The sequence below is a fragment of the Pan paniscus genome, chromosome 3 (genome assembly GCF_029289425.2).
Source record: "Pan paniscus chromosome 3, NHGRI_mPanPan1-v2.0_pri, whole genome shotgun sequence".
Lineage (NCBI taxonomy): Eukaryota > Metazoa > Chordata > Mammalia > Primates > Hominidae > Pan > Pan paniscus.
Window position 1 is genome coordinate 116988027 of NC_073252.2, and position 16874 is coordinate 117004900.

At 37.1% G+C, this 16874-nt stretch overlaps 1 protein-coding gene across 9 annotated transcripts in view; it reads left to right on the forward strand.

The window, feature by feature from the left end:
• The first annotated feature begins 7711 nt into the window (after positions 1–7711).
• Positions 7712–16874, forward strand: part of USP53 (ubiquitin specific peptidase 53) — a 76516-nt gene continuing 67353 nt past the window's right edge. For 3 of the 9 annotated variants that reach the window (XM_055111779.3, XM_034959069.4, XM_034959075.3), the window contains exons 1-3: positions 7826–8132; positions 9337–9495; positions 12826–12949. The gene's annotated coding sequence lies outside the window, so the exon portion shown is untranslated. Of the gene's footprint in view, positions 7790–7825; positions 8133–8183; positions 8478–8517; positions 8643–9336; positions 9496–12825; positions 12950–16874 lie in introns of those variants that run through there. The other 6 variants (XM_055111780.3, XM_008955434.7, XM_034959073.3 and 3 more) reach the window with 5 other exon arrangements.

Consider the following 16874-nt stretch of genomic DNA (forward strand, 5'->3'; position numbering starts at 1 on the left):
TTTAACACACATACAACGGATTTTACCTGCTAAGAGTTGGTTTGCGTTTTTCCTCAGCACAATTTAGGGTTTAGGGCTTGTTTTACAGATAAGAAAATGAAAGATTCAAGAGCACAAACAGTTAAGAATTGGAAAAAAATTCAGTACTCTAGTATTTCTGCCTTTATATATACTTACAAGTCTTGAAAATACTTTTGCCACTGAATATTTTCCAACAATTTTATTACATTATTTAAAATTAAGTGTTATTTTACTTTTTTCTTTTGACTGTGAAGTGAATTTCAACAAGGAAGTTCAACTTGAAAACACTGTGCCCTGAATATTTTTGTCATCTTTACAAGAAAAGTGCTCTCCGGGGCAACTTCCTTTGGGTCTAGTATTTCAGCCAATAGAGACACTGTGTTACTTTACTATTGTATTTCTTAAAGAATTACTTTAAAAACAAGTCAGTCCAAGGTGTAAAGTGAGTGAGTGTGTGTGTGTTTGTGCGTACGTGCAAGTCACACAGGCTTGGATTTGTTATATTTCCAAGGAGTGGGAAAATAAGTTTGATAAATTTGCAAACACGATGGTTGTTTTTTGTACAGTCAGAGAACTACCATGGATATCACAATTCAGAAAAAAGAAAATATTCGCCTTTGAAATACTCTTGACCTCCTATGTTCTCTTCCCTTTGTCTTATAAAAAGGTACAAAAGTGCCACGTATGTTTATCAATATTCCAATATTTGAATATATAAGAAATTTTACTGTACTTTAAGAAAGAAAAGAGTTCCATCTTCCATGAAACTTCAGAATACTTCATGGAAAATTGTTCACACTAGGCAAATTCCAAATGTTAAGGAATTGGATTTCAGTTCTGGTTCTGCCAGAGTCTAGAATGACCTTGGGTAATTTTTCTTCCCTGGGCTTAAGTTTTCTCATATGTACAGTGAGGGATTTTAACAAAATAATCTCTGAGGTCCTTTCCATCGCTAAGATTCTAAGGCATCTTATATATAAAATAATTTTATAAAACTAGTTTTATAAAAAGTTGAAGAGAATTGATGTTCATAGAAAGGAATGCTAGTGAATAACTTTATGACAATTAAACCTCCAGATATTTTTGGCCAATACTTCTGGACCTATTATTAGTGCAGTACATACTGGCTTTGTTCATTTCTACTTACTCTACTGTATTTCCATGGCTGTAACTTGACAGCATATTTAACTTATATGGTCTTTTATTTAGTCATTCATCTTCTGTTTATTGAGTGCTTCCTATGTTCTAGACACTATGCTAGGTACCTCATTTTCATTATTTCTAAAATAAGGATATTAGTAATATCTAAATATTAATATTTAGGGTCATTGAAAAAGTTAAATAAAATAGTCTGCATAAAGCAGTTTCTAACACATATTTAGGGATTAAATAACAATTGAGAAAAGGCACTTTCACACATTTAGAACACTGTACTCTAATTCTTCCATTTAAGCATGAGGAAAGAGAGGTTAAAAGAGGTTAAAACTGATCTGCCCACAGTCATACAACTACTTGTTGAGAGCAAAGAACATTCAGTGTTGTTTCTATCATATCCACGTTGCTTCTGAGCACAAATAATTCCACAATTTGTTTTTTTTTCATTCTTTTGCTCAGATTACAAAACATTGCCAGAAAAAAAAAATTACAAAACTAGGCAAATAAGTGTCCAGAGGGGCTGGCAGTCCTACTTAATCCTGTTAACAGCAATCCAGTTAGCTAGGATACCCTGCTACACACAGATGAAGAAACTGAGATTTATGGAAGTTAATAGCTTTTCAAGATCACACAAACAATAAATGGCAATGTCAGGATTTAAATCTGTTTCTGTCCAGGTACAAAAACCATACTATTTTATGACACCATGTTGCCCTTAAACATTTCTTTTCTTGGCTTTCTAACACTTTTAGTTCTGCCATTAGGATTAATTTAGGCTGCAGCTGGGGCAGAAGGTCAGGAATCCAGTCTTCGTCAACATTTTCCTTAATGACATAGCTGAAGACAAAGAAGATATTACTAATTTTTGCAATACAAAAATAGAGGAAGAATAGTGAATCTTATGAGATAAGATGAAACTTACTGGCATGAAACTTCAAAGCAAAATAAGATACTTAAAAGAAATGAAGAAAACCAATGATGGGGTTGCTTGTGCTCTGAGACAGCATAAATATTTGTGTCCAAAAAAGAATAATGGCATTAAGATTTGGAAAACCTGGCTTCCTATCACTTTATAAAAGAGAAATAAATTAAAAATCAAGTATTTTGAACATAAACTAATATTGGTTAACAAAGTGACACAATTGCAAAACAGTCTTATTTAAACTATCCTGATAAGAAAACAGTGTCTGAACTATGGGAGGAAGTAATTTCTCCAAACCACAATTGGGGTAATTGCAAAAATCTGTTTTTATTTTTGGGCACCACATATTTTTCTGAAGTTGACAAGACAGCATCTTGAATTCAGTCACATGGATGGTATGTGAGGCTTGTTACTGCATTTGCCAGGAACATGTTGATGAAGCCATTGTCAGTGAACATAGATAAGAGTCTCCTTAGATACAGGCTCACATGGGGGAGAAAAGCATTTTAAACGATGACAGAAAAATGTTTTCCTGTTACTGATAACTTAAATATTTCATTCACTTTTGGTTTTAGAACAGAGCCAAACTGAAGTTTAAGTTACAGGCTCATGCATATATCTGTTCTTTTGCTCTCGCTCTTTACCTGTTACTCTTATTTTAATTCCTGATAGCTCTGATTGTTTTTTCTTATTTATGTTTGACCTCCATTTTTTATTATATGCCAGAATTTATTTAAAATCATTTAAATCATTTGTAGGATGAGGTGAAGTACTGTATAATAAATGAATGAATATGTGGATTAGTGTAATATTTACTAGGCTTTCAAAAATTGTTGCTAGAGTGGAGAATTTTAGCTTAAAAACACAAAAGATATTTTCAGTGTTAACTAGTATCTTATGAAAAAGGAGAATATAGATTTCTGTTGTTTCAAAGGACAGAAATAAGGCTAGTATGTGGAAATTACTAGGAGATAGATTCCAACTCATTGTGATGAACATTTTTTTAAGAGTTAGTCTTAAAAGGGCAATAATAGGCTGCCCTGCAAAGCATTAGGTTTTCTATCACTGTTACCATATTTGAACAGAAGCTGATAGCCCACTGGTGAGGATGATCCTGCATTGAGTGGGAGGCTGGACTAGATGAAATCTAAAGCTTTCTGTATTTTTGAGATTTTAATTAAGTACATATCATTGTCATCAATGATAATGGGATTCTATAAGAACTTTTTTTTTTTTTTTTTTTTAGTAATCAGCGTTAGTAATCATAATAATGGCACTAATGGCCATCATAACCTAGTGTGGGACTTTACAGTTGCTTTTATCTAGGGCCTTATAAAAAGATATTTGTATAAATATTTCTTCTCACCCCAATTTTAATGATAAGAAAATTAGAATGTTTCAATGTGAAATAACATACAAGGGTAATGAAATTGCCTACGCTGACCCTAAGTCAGCAAAAATTAAAGACGCCACTAGTTAAACCACTAGCAGTGATTTACTAGCAAATGTTGACCTTGTTATGGCAGAGCCTTAGAAGGTCTGGGATGGATGGCCAGAAAAGTTTCAGCCAAGTAAGAGCTAGCTAAGATATCATGGATATTGAATTTGAACTTCCAGTGTTTAACAAAATGTCATGCTGCAGAGCTTTGAGGAATCCAGTAAATACTCAAGTCCAGAATTCCTTGTAAGAGGAGAGAGGATCCTCAGGAACTCTCTCTCTCCCCTTCCCACTTCATCTGTGCCTTACTCGTTCAGACCAGCTACTTTCAATGACAAGGCACATTACTATAGCAATCACTTAGAGACCCATGGGAAGAATGTTCTAGGCCAGTAATTCTCAACCTTGATCCTACTGACATTGGGGACTAGATAATTCTTTGTTGTGGGAGACTGTCTTGTCCATTGTAGGATGTTTAGCAGCATCCCTGCCCGCAACTGTGACAACCAAAAATGTTTCCAACCATTGCCAAATGTCCATGGGAGAGAAAACCACGCCCAGTTTAGAACTAGTCTTCCAGACATAGAGAATAGAGAATGCAAAACCTTGAACAGCATGAGATGTTGTTGCGGAAGCAGGAACAGATCATTCAGGGGTCTATAGGCCTTGGCAAGAATTTTGGATTTTATTCTATGTGAATGAAAAGTCATTGAACAATTTAAGTTGGGGAGTAACATGTCAATATTTTTAAAAGACTAATTGGCTGCTGTGTGGGAAATAGATTTAAAACCATGAGGATAAATGACATCTCAGGATCAGGCACTAAGGCACATCAACATTTAAAGCCGATTGAAAAGTACAAGAGAAAAGGAGGCTGAGAAAGAGAAGCCCATGAGGCAGGATGAAAGCCATAAAGGAATGATGTCACAAGAATTGAGATGAAGATGTCAAGGAGGGAGTGGTCAATTGTGACTAGATTTTTCTGGTTGACTCATCCCTGAGTCACAGCCTAGAGATTTCTCTTCTTGCCTAGCTATAGTTTCCCCTACAGTTCTTCTGTACCTTATTCCAAATGAATCATTCTGCCCCAGAACTTACAAAGGCTTCCCATTATAGTCCTGTACTGGCCTTGTTCAATCCTGTTTCTAAAACTTTGCTCTTTTAAGTTACATATCTTCCTCAATGCCTTCAAATACACTTGCTTATAACCCTTCCAAGCTGAAGTTCATATTTGATCTCCCACAGAAGCCTTCTCCAACTTTAGCCCACACAGATGACTCTATTCAAAAAAATCAACAAAACTTCCAATTTTTACTCCATCCAATAAACACTGCTTGTTAAGCATCTGTGCTAGGCACTGTGCTATGCCTTGGAAATATGAAAAAACAGAGAGTTTAGGTAGTAAGGAAATTCACTTGTCAGTCCTTATGGATGCATTTAGGAAAAAAAGGATTCTGTCTAGTATCTAACCCTGAGTCAGTCATTCATCTACTACTTCCCTATGCTATATTTCACTCTACCCCACCCAGCTCAGTCATGGTTAAGCTGTTGATTACCTCCTGGAACTACTGGGTTACAGCTCCGCAGGACACCATGTTGCTATTCCTACCAGACATTAGTGGCAGGGTGCATCTAGCCACAGGGTAGCACATTTCTCAAAGTCTGAGTTATAATCAATCCAGAATAACACTAAGAGGTGTGTATATGTGCTGGTGGTGTGAACTTTGGCTAAGCCTCAGCTGAATGATCTAGGGTATTCTTTGGCATGCCAAGCCTGCTCCCTTTCATGATCTCTTTGCCTGTGTGAGGTGCAGAGATTGGTCTTCACAAATTTGGGTCCAGCCAATCAGAAACTAGTGAATCAAACCCACACACATGTCCCTCAAGGACAAATAGTAAGAGTTAATATATCTTAAATCCTTGTTGTGACTTTCCCGATTACAAATTTTCTGGGAGCAACAGCTGTCCTGCAATGTCAATTTTCCATTTTTTCATGTTTGCTTCAGACTCTGCCCTCTTGATGCTTAAATTGGGTCCTATTACAACTCTACCATTTAAGGATCGGTACATAGATATGCTAAAAACTGGTAGAAAGTATGAAATTATATAATTTTAAAAGTGTATAGTCAGGGTTTAGTCAAATTCTTGAGCAGGGTGAACTGAAGGGTATTCTTCCGTAATTGCTAAATAAGGAAGGGAGGTAATATAAGCCATTATTATCCACAGTTCAAATTATTTCTCAAGGGTGGAGGTGGGGGTTACTCTGTCAGGTACATTTGCAGAGAAATAAATATAGTACAACATAACTGTTATAAAAATAAGTCCCAAAAGGGATGACAATTTTGTCTCAGAAAGTTATGAAAAGATCCATGGAGATAAGCATTCGAGAGAGAACCAAAGGATCTTGAGAGAACCAAGAACATAGAAAGCAAGGACTTTAGAAAGATTAATGTGGAGGAACTGGAGGAAGAATGGCGATGAGTTTAACAGTGTGATCATGAAAGGCCCTGCCGGTGGGTAATGAAAAATTCTTAGCAGAGAAGTATAATGATCGTATTTTCACGTTAGAAAAATTATTAATAGAATGGAGGTTGGACTGGTGTGGGAAATAACTAGAGGATATCTTGTGAATATTGCAATAGCACAAGGAAGATGAGTCATAAGAGATGGTGATTACTTGAAGGACTAAGACAGTGAGAGTGGAGGGGTGGATCTGAGAGATACTTAAGGAAATAAGAGTCAAAATTTGATATTAGAAAAGAGGAAATGAAGGAAAAGTAACAGGGGTACTCATAGATTTCTGACTTGGGCAGTTGCGTGTCATTTTCTGAAACAGGGAATGGAAATGGTGTAGGTTCCAGATGGGTGAAGAGGGACATGGCATCAGGAACAGATTATAGTAAAGATGTCCATGCCAATTTGGGACATATTTAAGATACTGTGTGAAATCCAAAGGATGTTGCTTAAAAATGTCTGACGTATAGATATACACCTGAGAGTTCTTGGTGCACAGGACACGTGGTAGGTAAGTCCATGATGGGAAAGAGACTGCTCAAGGAGACATGGATTAACATTAAACAGAAACAGCAAAAGAAAATGGAGTGCTGGCTAACAGAGACCACGCAGCGGAAAAACAGTATTTAAAGTGCACCAGAAAAGTAGCTGCAGAATGAGGAGAAAATGACATTAGAGAAACGGAGGGAAGAGTTAATGGTGTGCTCTTATTGTTTTAAAAATGCAGAGTAGGATCTTTTTTTTCCCCCACCCCTCCCAAAGTTTTTAATATTTTGAAGGCAGAAACCACGGCTTTATTTCATCCTATTTCCGACAGTGCCTAGTTCAGTAAAGGGAACATAGTAAATGCTCAATAAATTCTTAATGATTCAGCCTCAGACATTACAAACGGGTCCTATTTGTCTCCTGTATCAACGTCCAATATTTCTTCCCCCTATTTCTTCAAATAAACTTTTAGAAGTGCTTCTGGGTTTACTGAAATCCATTTTTACAATTAGTATGTTCAACTTACACCAGCTTCGGAATGAGTTCCAAAACCTTCTTTATTTACTTGAGAGATATTCGGTATCAGTGACGAAGGGTTTTTCCTTTACTACTATTCCTAAGAAACGTTTTTCAAAATCAAAGTTTAGCCCAATTCCCAGCAGTACCTTTTAACTTAAAACCTGTTCGAAAGCACGGCAAAGAGGCGGACAGACTTTTCTGACAATCATTAACCAGGTCAACAGACTTATTAAAGCTATCTAATTAAAGGCAAGAAACAACTGCTTGGGGAATACACATTCACGCCACAGGAAGCCATTTAACTGCAAATAGATCGTCTAACGACTCACGGAAATCTAAAGGAAACTGCGTGTCCGCATGGGGTTCTGATGCCAAACTACGGATTGTTCTCTCAGGTAACACCTAACCTAAGTGAAGTCCTTGGTGGATCCGCGTTCTTGAGCTTAGAAAATACCGAATGAACTACCAAGAGCACCAGAATAATCGCCTCCTCCTGAAGAACTAGCCTCTTTCTCACCACACCAGACAGCACGTCCTACAACCACCTTTCCCCCAACAACCAAACTCCAGCGCCAAGCTGCCGCTTTTGGGGAAATGTTCTATCTCTTGGTCTCGCGCGATCTCGCGCCTCCGAGGAAGCCAACTGTATCGCGCACGCCATCAAATCCCCGCGGGAATAGAATTCCGCAGGTCCAGAAAGCCGGGAAATCGCGAGCGGAGGCGGAGTTACCTCGGTGAGCGTGAAGGCGGAGCCCGCTCCGAGGGGCGGGCTCGAGGCGGGGAGAGGGGCGGGGCTCCAGGGACCTGTTGATCGCAGGTGTCACTGGCCTGACTGGTCCCTGGGTATTGGGGCGTATGCGCATGCTCTGCTCACAGGGTCGGGCTCTGGGCGGCCGAGACCAGCCGCCTGTGCTCCAGTTCCCGGTGAGCCTTGGTACTGTGGCAGCAGTCAGTGTGTCTGGCGGGTGTCGGCGTGAAGCGGGACTGGGCCAGCGGGAGGTAGCTCTGTGGGAGTGGAAGGCCTGTATTTCTCTACCTGGACCGCACGCTCCTCGCGCAAGGAGGGTAGAGCTCAAGGTAAGTCTCCGAAACTAGCCCTCTGGTTGGAGATCCAGAGACCTGCGACCCCCGCGGGCCTGACCGGGACACTCTCATTCTAGCCCCAGAGCTCGTCTCTCCCCTCGCAGCCCGGCGACCTCCTACGGCCCCGGCCCTCTGGGCACACACACACTCTCTTTGCTGGGCGGTTCAGACGCCAGAGGTCACGCAGCCCTCTCGCCCCTTCTCGCCGCGTCTGGCGGAGATGCCTCTGGCCAGGCTGGAGGCGCTCGCGAGGCGGGAGGAGGTGCTGTACTTGTTGGGTCCTGGATGTTATTGCTGCCGTGTTTGAGGGCGGCGACAAGCTGGAGTCCTGCTGGGATTGTGAGTAATACCCTTACTTGGCTCCTGCCCCTGGCTGTCCAAGCCACATTGCCTCGCCTGAGCACACAGTTTTTTACTTAAAGGGGTCCAGGATGGTTATGCTCCCTCCTTGGAGAAGAGAGATGACTGGACTCGTGAGATTCTTGGGGTGGTGGTTTCTCAGTGGTAGTGGTGATGTATATAAAGTTAATGTTTAGCTTCTAAAGGGCGGCTTACGGGGCATTTACCAAACTATTTTTAAACAGTGTTGGAGAACAGGAAGTACTTGCACAGGTGTAATAGGGAGGGTTTCTAAAACCTGCAATCTGAGGATGTTTTGAGGTTTATAACCCTGCTACAAGGTTTTCTTTATCAATGCAAAGTATGCAGGGAATTACCAGTTGGACAGCAAAGTTTTCCGAACGTTTCCTTATCTGGAAATAGATATATATATGTGTGTGTGTGTGTGTGTGTGTGTGTATGTATGTATAAATATATATATTTGCAAAGAATATCTAAGGCTATTTTTGAGGTAGGTTTAATAGTAAACTTAACCTGTAGTCCCAGCTACTCGGGAGGCTGAGGCAGGAGAATTGCTTGAACCGGAGGTTGCAGTGAGCCGAGATCGCGCCACTGCATTCCAGCAGGGGCGACAGAGCCAGACTCCGTCTCCAAAAAACAAACAAACAAACAAACAAAAAAACGCAGTACACTTAGGAAGGAAGGTTTTTGTGATTAAGATCTGATTCACTTTTAGTTATTAAAAGAAAAGGCTTGCTGATTTTCACTATTTAAAATGAGTAGCAAGTGCTAACACAAAATGTCTGTTGGAAATGAACTTTTAGTTACATTGATAATTGTTATTTTCTGTTCTTTTCAGTTCCGTGATGATGGTCTAAGCAAAGACCCTTCGTCCTGTTAAAGATAAATTAAAAAAAAAACAAAAACAAAAAAAACAAAGGGAACAAAACTTACTCTGCAAAAGTAATATATGATTTACCTGCTGTTGTCATAAGAATTCCAAATAGACAAACTCGGTGTAAGTAGGAGTTAATTATAGTCTGAGAAATAAGGTTTTTGTTTTGTATCTCAAAGGCTTTTAAAATAAGCTCCTTGATACAATTTGTGCAGGTTCGTGTTTACTGGTGATAAACCATGAAAGTGATTTATTAAGATTTTTTCATTAATGAAACTGGGAGGTTTGTGTATTTCTTCCTAACGTGTAAAAAGGAGACTAAGAACTGGCCTTTCCTTTTTCCTAAGAATTTTAACAAATATTTTAAAAAATGTATGTAGATTGTGTAAGTTCATGGAATTTGATACTAATAATCAATTCGTTAATATTTTCACTAAACAATGCATAAGATAGTTTTAAAAAAGATATTTTAATGGGAAGGTAGACTTTTCCAACTAGTGTATTCTTTTCCTTAAAAAAAAAAAAAAGAAAAATCACAATACTCTTAAGACCTGCCATATGTGCTGTGATTCAAGTTCTTTTATATTGTTTAATGTTAGATGTTTATTTTAAACTGTGCAGTATCCAGAAATACAACTTTGGTACCATATGGTTTACAAGTTTGTTTTAGCAAGACAAAGTTTAAAAGTGAAAATTTTATCTCATTTAAGGTTATATGTAGCTTTAAAAGCCAAAATCAGAATTATTTTCCCTCCTGGAATTGTTTGGAACTCTCTTACTTACTGGGGTAGGAGGGGGTACATTGCTTTACCCTACAACTTTCCGAAAACATAGTTGATCTTTATAAAGTGATGGAATAAACTATCCTACAAAGATGTTTAGTTACTAGAATACTTAGAAGATCCTTTTTGACAGCTTTAACTATAAGGTATTTCTTGTAGAACTCAAAAACAACCTGTAGAAAGTTGGGTAGTTTATATATTGCATCTGGAAGCATTTTTAACACAGTGTGCTAGGTGTGCTAGGGCCAAAATGATTGCCAGTTTCGCTTACTCTGCTCATGAGCTCTTGTTTTAAGGAGGAAAGTATGCTGATTTATGTTATCTTTGCAGAGCTAGGTAGAAATTAATGATGTTACAAATATAGTATTATTATATTGTTAATTTTATACTGATGATTTTAGAAAATTTTGCATTACGGTATTTGCACATAATAGGAACAAGAAACGGATGCAACCTGCTCTACTACAAGTAAAAATCCTCAAAGGTTAAATTTTAAATAGCTTTATGTAATATTGTAATCTTTGCAGGTTATACATTTTTTAAAATTAATAATAAGAATACCATAGATACCATGTACAGTATATAGAATATTTAGGCAAATAATATTCTGTGCTCTTCCAGGTTAACTCATATCCTCTATCAGGAATTGTTGAACCAAAAGCCCATGATTAGAACTGTGGTCTGTGGTTAGAATTGAGTTTTAATATAATTGGTTTTCTTTGTGATCTTAGTATTTTTTTTTCTTTTTCTTTTTTTTATGCTATGAATTTTATTTTGTTCATTTACAAACGTTATTCATAGGGGGCTTCATTAGGCCACCAAAGATGTCCATGATACAAGAAAAGGCTACAAACCATTGCATCTGGCTAAAGAATTATGATTTTACATGAGACTTCAGAAGAGTTGCTTCATATACTCTGCAGTTCATCAGAATTTTTTCTGCAAAATAAACCTTATTCCAATATCTTAGCTATTTTTATGAACAAAATCAGTTATTTGAGGTGTCATGGTATTTTTGAATTAATTTGAAGATAATAACATTAGTTTTCAGTTTTACACATATTACAAAAAAGAAGTTTTAAGAAATACCCTTCCTTTGGAAGTTTTTTACTGCTGCGCTTTTCTGAGTTAGAAGTATTGAATAAACATTATTGACCTCCTATTGTATGCTAGGCATAGTGCTAAACACTAGAAAGTCAAAAGTTAATTAGACAATGTTGGCTGGGTGCTGTGGCTCACGCCTGTAATCCTAGCACTTTGGGAGGCTGAGGCAGGCGGATCACTTGAGGCCAGGAGATCGAGACCACCCTGGCCAACATGGTGAAACCCTATCTGTACTAAAAAATACAAAAATTAGCCAGGCGTGGTGGTGCACACCTGTGGTCCCAGCTACTAAGAAGGCTGAGGCAGGAGAATCACTTGAACCCAAGAGGCGGAGGTTGCAGTTAGCTGAGATTGTGCTGTTGCTCTACAGCCTGGGCGACCAAGTGAGACTCTGTCTAAAAAAAAAAAAAATCATTAAGTAGTTATTTTTCTGAAAACTTATACTTTGGTTGAAAATTTCTAAATCAAGTCTCTGTTGCTGACACTTATTTCAGTCACTTTATCTTTCTTTCTGATCCATTGGCTGTTAACATTTTAACTCATTTTCTCCTTCTCTCCTTTCTAGTCCAGAAAAGTTTTGTAAATGAACATTTACAACAATTCTGTGGTGAAAATCCACTTATAATGTGAAGTATTCCCAAACATTCATTTTATAAATTAGGTTTTTCATATGCTAGATATTCTTAAACTAGGATAGCTCCATAACAGAATTGCTTATGATTTACTAAGAACAGCTACTAAAATTTTAAAATTAAGAAATTGATATTTCATTGAACAATTTATCTGATCTCATTAATCTGAATTAAAGCAATGGTTAAGTTTAATATATCAGTTTAAGGTATTTCCTTAAAGATAGCAAAATGGAGTATAAAATATATAATACAGCGTCTGCTTTTTTCTAAATCCTTGTTGACATTGTTAAAAATCATTTTACGTGGAAGATAATGTTATTATAATTAGCCTGCATTCGTTGAATGCCTATGTTTTGGCCATTTATTAGGTATTTTATACATGGTTTATGATTCTCACAGTAGCCCTATGATTTTGATTATAGATGATGAAACTGATAGATTTTTAATGATTGAGTAGTTGAGCAATGTGTTGTAAACTTTATATCAGAGGAGGAATAAAATATCTATGGGAATTATAAGGTCACTATCAGGGTATGGATTCCATCCTTGTCAAGAAGCCATCAGGGTATTCTTTGCCCATCAGATACCTCATTCTTTGGCTTTTTCTTAACTCCTCAGCCTGCATAATAAATTGTTGCCCCTCTCATGGTGCCCCTCCCCATACTTAGGTGAGCAGATTGAGCCCTAAATTTTTCCTCCTATATGATGCTACCATATAGGCATGAGATAATGCTCCTCCTTTGTCAGTGTAGTACTGACACTGACCTACCTGCCAGATGGTAGGAAATTGTCCTATACTTTAGTGCCTAGGTTGTCTTTGTTAGGAACACTGTTTTTTTCCAAAGGGTTTGTTGTTTGAGATTTTACTTTGTTTCCTGAGCTTCCTTTAATAAATATTTGATGAAAACTTAACCATGCACTGTGTTCTGTTCTAGATGCTTGGGATTTGCTTTACATTCTAAGTGGATTTGAAGAAGAGACAATACAGAATAAGCAGTCAATTCTATAATATATTTAGAAGGAGAAAAGTGCCAAGGAGGAATGAAAAAGTAGAGCAAGGTAAGAGGAATTTGGAAAGCGTGGTAGAGATTGTGATGGTTTGCAATTTTAAATAAGTGTAGGCCTCATTTAAGTGACTTTTTTGGCAAAGCAATTATGAAGGGAGGGAGGGCAAAGCCATGTGGGCATCATGGGGGGAATGTATTCCAGGCAGGGGAATGGCCAGTGCAAACAATATAGAGAACAGAAGTTTGTATAGTGTGCAGGAATGAGAAGGAGGCTGATGTGGCTGGAATGGGAAAGCCAAAGGTCAAGTAGTTAGATGAGGGGCTGGGCAGATAGTGACATTATGATTTAATTTTAGAAAGATCTCTGTCTACTCTCCAGAATAGACTTTGTTACTGTGTAAAGGGTAGAAGCCAGGAGACAAGCTGCTATTTTTTTAATCCACACAAGATGTGATGATGGCCAAGACTAGAATTGTTGAAGTGGAGGTGGTGAAAAGTGGTCAGATCCTGAAATATGACAGAAAAAGGAGTCAAAGATGACATCAAGATATTTGTTCTCAGCAACTGGAAAGATAAAGTTGCCATTGGCTGAGATGGGGAGGAAGGTATAGATAAAGTAAGAGTTCAGTCTGGGGCTTTGTCAAGGCAAATAAATGTTAGGTTATTGCTGGCTTGACATAATTTTCTTCTGGAGATCATGTCTTAAAAGTAGACTGCTGTAAGCCATTTTCTTTAGTGACCATGTCCTATATTCTGGATACATGTGTACGCTCATCTTTTGCTAGTTAATTACTAGTGGAAACTAGTGAATAGGTAAAAGCAACATGAAATATAGCACGGCTTTTTGTTAGACACAAAGAAATAGAGCAAAAAAGTGGAAACATTGAAAATTACTTAAAACTTACTGTTTTTTTTGTTGGCAGTATTATAGTCTTTTTTCTTATTAATTTTATTTTCTGTGTTTTATAAATTTTCTACTGTAGTCTTCTCTAATTCCTCCATTTCTAGAGTGACAATGGTTTTACACATCAAAGAATATTTATTCTTCAATTATACCTTCCTTACTATAATCCTTTAGCTTTATAAACACAGTTACTTCTGTAATGAAAGATATATTTTTTCTTTTTTCTGACACTATCTACTTGAAGATAAAGAGTTTTTTTGTATTACTTCAACTTGGTATAACTCTTCTGTTTGCTATCTAGTTATCTAAAATAAAATCTTAAATATTTCTAGTAAGATGAGCAGTTGTAGCATATCATCAGAAAGTCCTCAGTGTATCTTTGAGGTGCTATATTGTTAGTGAAAAGATGTTAATATGAAGTTTTACTTTACAGTTTGATGGCTAGGACTGTGTACTATTAAGAACATATTTGCATAGCAGTGATTCTGTGCTAATATGGAATTATGGATATTTCTAATTTTCTTTATGTAGTATTTCTGTGGTATTTCAGAAATCTAATGAACAAGTACTGTTTGATAATCAAAAAAATCCATACACATAAAAGAACAAAGAGTCTCATGGCTTTATCAACTATTATATTAGTTTCCTAGGGCTGTTGTAACAAAGTACCACAAACTGGGTGGCTTAAATGACAGAAATTTATTCTCTCACAGTTCTGGAACTAGAAGTCCAAAATCCAGGTGTCAGCAGGATTGGTTCCAACTGAGGGCTCTGAATAGAATCTTTCCTTGCCCCTTCCTAACTTCTGGCAGTGGCTGTTCATCTTTGGTGTTCCTTGACTTGCAGCTTCATCCTTCCAGCCTCTGCCTCTGTCATCATTCTCTCTCTTTCTCTTCTTATAATGACTGCTACCAGTCACATTGGATTAGGGTCCACCCCAATGACCTCATCTTAAGCTGATAACATTTTCAAATACCCTGTTTCCAAATACATTGATATTCATAGGTCTGGGACTTGGACATATGTTTTTGGGAGACACAATTCAACCCATAATAGGTATAATGAATCAGGTTTAAGATGCCATTATCATTTACCCAGACCATTCTAGTAGCCTGATAAAGTTATTGGATGTTAGAATTTGAACAAATTCCATATAGTGTCATCCCCTTTTGGGGGAAAACACCTGTTAAATAATTTATATAGCATGGTGTAGATTACCTAACTAATTATGTATTGGGCTTAAGTTTTGGAAGGAGAAAAGATAGTTTGATAGTCTTGTCTAGGGTAATGAAGGAGAGTGGCCCTGGAATCTTGCCTTTTGGGATAAAATTATTGCTGGTAAAGCACTGACTCATAAGAAAACAGCAGTGACTTATTTCCTTTCTTTTCTTTTCTTTCTGTCTGTCTCTCTTTCTCAAAACTTCTGGTTCATTTTAAAGTTCAAATTTAAGTTTTTTATTTTAAAATATTTTATTGGAAAGTATTAATAACTGATATTAAGCACTTAATAAAGTTAAACATTTTGTTTTTTCTTATTTAAGCCTTACAGAAATTTTAATAACAGTAAATGTTGTAATTATCCTTATTTTACAGGCAAATGTGGATATATGTTTATAACTGCACAAATGAATTCTGAAGGGACACATAAGACATTGGTATTGGTTGCCTATGGGGAATATAATTGATATGGGGGAGACTTGGTTTTCCTTGTATGCTCTTCTATACGGTTTAAAAAATTATTTATGAAAATTAAATATATACTAAAAAAGAGGGAAATTGCTGAGTTTTTCCTTTTAGCTGCACTATTAACTCTTTTAGGAAAAAGCAGTGATCTATCAAATTGTATTGAGATATTCAGTAGATCTGCTACTGAAGTACTTATTTACATTGGAGTTAAAAACACAAATGCAGTTTGACAAATATAAATTCTTAGAAAAAGTAAGTTCTACTCTTTTATTTGGGGATATAATATTTTACTTATTTCATATTTGCAGTGTTGTAGGGTAATGCAGTTGCTTTTAACAAGCCATAAGTGAGCTTCTGAGAATTTCATTCAAAGTAAACAGTTTAGGAGAATATAAGATCCTTTGAAGTGATTCTGCCAGTTTTCTAATTTTTTTCTTTAAGAATTTCTTAAGCATTGTGAAATATATTTATGTATTTAAACTTTTAGAAATTTATGCTGTTAAGGAAAAAATTATTCATGACAATTGTTAAAGATGGTAAGGAAGACACTTGTTACAGATAGGTACAGGGAGCACTGCAATGGAGTCTTGCAGTTGGGGAGAGAGATTGGGCTCTACTCTATATACTACAAGTAAAAGCGGGAATTTATAGACAAGGATGTGGGTGTGGTTGGTGGATGGAAAATTACTAGGGGGCAACATTAGGAATAAGAGAGGATTCTGGCCAAACTGACCTAACAGGATTCTTGTTGAAGGCAGGCCAGGGTGATCAGACATCACCTGGAGGATGGTGAAGGATGAGGAACCTAATCAGATATGAGGATGATCAGATAAGGAGAATGGCTGACTTGACTTAGTAGGACTCTTGCTAAAATTGGACAACGTAGAGACAAACAAGGAAGTCCAAAAGTTGAGGAATAGTTGAAAAAGAACATGGAATAGCTCGAGTGGAGTTTGATCAATGAGAGAATCTTTGTCAATATTTTCTGACACCTGTATCTGAAAATATCAAATAGTTACTTATATTAGGCCCATTTAGAAAATCAAAACTGTTGTATTACATTAGAATTAGTATTAGTGGCAGGGACACAGTGGCTCATACCTGTAATATCAGCACTTTGAGAGGCTGAGGCAGGAGGATCGCTTGAGCCCAGGAGGTCAAGGTTGCAGTGAGTCATGATCAGGCCACTACACTCCAGCCTGGGTGACAGAGTGAGACCCCAGCTCAAAAAAAAAAATTAGTACTAGTATTGAATTAGAAAGAATTTAATATAAGAAAAAAATTTAAAAAGCTGTTAGAAGACCTTAAGGAGCCACCAGGGGAAGATAAATTATCTGGTGTTGTAAGTTGCCACTGTCCCTAGGCTTAAGTTCCAAAGACAGGAGCC